The sequence below is a fragment of the Rhipicephalus microplus genome, unplaced genomic scaffold, assembly GCF_043290135.1.
Source record: "Rhipicephalus microplus isolate Deutch F79 unplaced genomic scaffold, USDA_Rmic scaffold_792, whole genome shotgun sequence".
Taxonomy (NCBI): Eukaryota; Metazoa; Arthropoda; class Arachnida; order Ixodida; family Ixodidae; genus Rhipicephalus; species Rhipicephalus microplus.
In genome coordinates this window covers 27,501-30,462 of record NW_027465347.1, presented here as the reverse complement: position 1 = coordinate 30,462, position 2,962 = coordinate 27,501, and positions in this window count along the sequence as shown.

Genomic DNA, 2,962 nt, shown 5'->3' with positions numbered 1-2,962 from the left:
CAGCCGGGGCGGCGCAAAAAAAAAAACCGCGTCTGCCGGGGCGGCACGAAACCGCGTCAGCGGGGCGGCGCGAAAACTGCGTCAGCCGGGGCGAAAGAAAAAAAAAAACGCGTCTGCCGGGGCGAGCCCGGGTGCGGCACCACCGGGAAAACTGTGGCAAAACAGACATGGCGATCGAGTGAGTGGGCCGCCAGCCAGGCACAGCCGAAAAGTGCTAAGTCCGAACTGCGTCTGCCGGGGCGGCACGAAACCGCGTCAGCCGGGGGCGGCGCGAAAACCGCGTCTGCCGGGGCGGCACGAAACCGCGTCAGCCGGGGCGGCGCGAAAACTGCGTCAGCCGGGGCGAGCCCGGGTGCGGCACCACCGGGAAAACTGTGGCAAACAGACATGGCGATCGAGTGAGTGGGCCGCCAGCCAGGCACAGCCGAAAAGTGCTAAGTCCGAACTGCGTCTGCCGGGGCGGCACGAAACCGCGTCAGCCGGGGCGGCGCGGAAAACCGCGTCTGCCGGGGGCGGCACGAAACCGCGTCAGCCGGGGGCGGCGCGAAAACTGCGTCAGCCGGGGCGAGCCCGGGTGCGGCACCACCGGGAAAACTGTGGCAAACAGACATGGCGATCGAGTGTAGTGGGCGCCAGCCAGGCACAGCCGAAAAGTGCTAAGTCCGAACTGCGTCAGCCGGGGCGGCAAAAAACCGCGTCAGCCGGGGCGGCGCAAAAAAACGCGTCTGCCGGGGCGGCACGAAACCGCGTCAGCCGGGGCGGCGCGAAAACTGCGTCAGCCGGGGCGAAAGAAAAAAAAAAACGCGTCTGCCGGGGCGAGCCGGGTGCGGCACCACCGGGAAAACTGTGGCAAACAGACATGGCGATCGAGTGAGTGGGCCGCCAGCCAGGCACAGCCGAAAAGTGCTAAGTCCGAACTGCGTCTGCCGGGGCGGCACGAAACCGCGTCAGCCGGGGCGGCGCGAAAACCGCGTCTGCCGGGGCGGCACGAAACCCGGTCAGCCGGGGCGGCGCGAAAACTGCGTCAGCCGGGGCGAGCCCGGGTGCGGCACCACCGGGAAAAACTGTGGCAAACAGACATGGCGATTGAGTGAGTGGGCCGCCAGCCAGGCACAGCCGAAAAGTGCTAAGTCCGAACTGCGTCTGCCGGGGCGGCACGAAACCGCGTCAGCCGGGGCGGCGCGAAAACCGCGTCTGCCGGGGGCGGCACGAAACCGCGCAGCCGGGGCGGCGCGAAAACTGCGTCAGCCGGGGCGAGCCCGGGTGCGGCACCACCGGGAAAACTGTGGCAACAGACATGGCGATCGAGTGAGTGGGCCGCCAGCCAGGCACAGCCGAAAAGTGCTAAGTCCGAACTGCGTCTGCCGGGGCGGCACGAAACCGCGTCAGCCGGGGCGGCGCGAAAACCGCGTCTGCCGGGGCGGCACGAAACCGCGTCAAGCCGGGGCGGCGCGGAAAACTGCGTCAGCCGGGGCGAGCCCGGGTGCGGCACCACCGGGAAAGAACTGTGGCAAAACAGACATGGCGATCGAGTGAGTGGGCCGCCAGCCAGGCACAGCCGAAAAGTGCAAAGTCCGACTCCGTGTCAGCCGGGGCGGCCGCCAAAACCGCGTCAGCCGGGGCGGCGCGAAAACCGCGTCTGCCGGGGCGGCACGAAACCGCGTCAGCCGGGGCGGCGCGAAAACAACTGAGTCAGCCGGGGCGAGCCCGGGTGCGGCACCACCGGGAAAACTGTGGCAAACAGACATGGCGATCGAGTGAGTGGGCCGCCAGCCAGGCACAGCCGAAAAGTGCAAAGTCCGAACCGTGTCAGCCGGGGCGACGCAAAAAAACCGCGTCAGCCGGGGCGGCGCGAAAACCGCGTCTGCCGGGGCGGCACGAAACCGCGTCAGCCGGGGCGGCGCGAAAACTGCGTCAGCCGGGGCGAGCCCGGGTGCGGCACCACCGGGGGAAAACTGTGGCAAACAGACATGGCGATCGAGTGAGTGGGCCGCCAGCCAGGCACAGCCGAAAAGTGCTAAGTCCGAACTGCGTCAGCCGGGGCGGCAAAAACCGCGTCAGCCGGGGCGGCGCAAAAACCGCGTCTGCCGGGGCGAAATAAAAAAAAAAAAACAAAGAAAAAAGCCCGCGCTTAATCAAAAGAAAACAAAGAAAAAAGCTTGCGCTTAATCAAAAGAAAACAAACAAAAAAAAAGTTCGCGCTTAAGCCTGGCGGTGGAACCACCGGGGCAAACAGACCTGGCGATCGAGTGAGTGGGCCGCCAGCCGGGGTGAGCCAAAAAAGTGCAAAGTCCGAACCGCGTCAGCCGGGGCGACGCAAAAACCGCGTCCAGCCGGGGCGGCGCGAAAACCCGCGTCAGCCGGGGCGGCGCGAAAAACCGCGTCAGCCGGGGCGGCGCAAAAACCGCGTCAGCCGGGGCGGCGCAAAAACTGCGTCAGCCGGGGCGGCACGGAAAAACGAAAACCGCGTCAGCCGGGGCGACATCAAAATGAGGAAAAAAAAAAAAAAACTGCCTTAGGACACCTGCGTACACTTTCATGCGTTTGGGCATATCTCTCTGTAACACGCGCGCCCCTCGTTACGCGCGGCACTCTGTTTTCTCCGACACCCATATTTCGGCGGCATGTGGCACGCGCGCCCGTCCCTACGCACGGCACCACCGCAGTGCTTTCTCGATATTTTTTCTTTTCCTCCAACACCGTCATCTATAGGCTTTTAGTGACCTGTTGCTCGTGGCACAAGTTCGCTTGCTCTGACACCTCTTGCATGCGCACCGTTTTTGCGCACGGTGCTATGCCGCAAAGCACGGCAGTCGCATGCGTTTCCTCTCAGGCACCTCTTTTTTGACACAACGCTGTGGTGCTTAGAAACACACGCGCCGCTTTTGCGCACAGAACTCCACCGTACAGCACGGTAGTCACGTTTGTTCCACACGAACAGCAGTGTTGCATCGTGCTACGA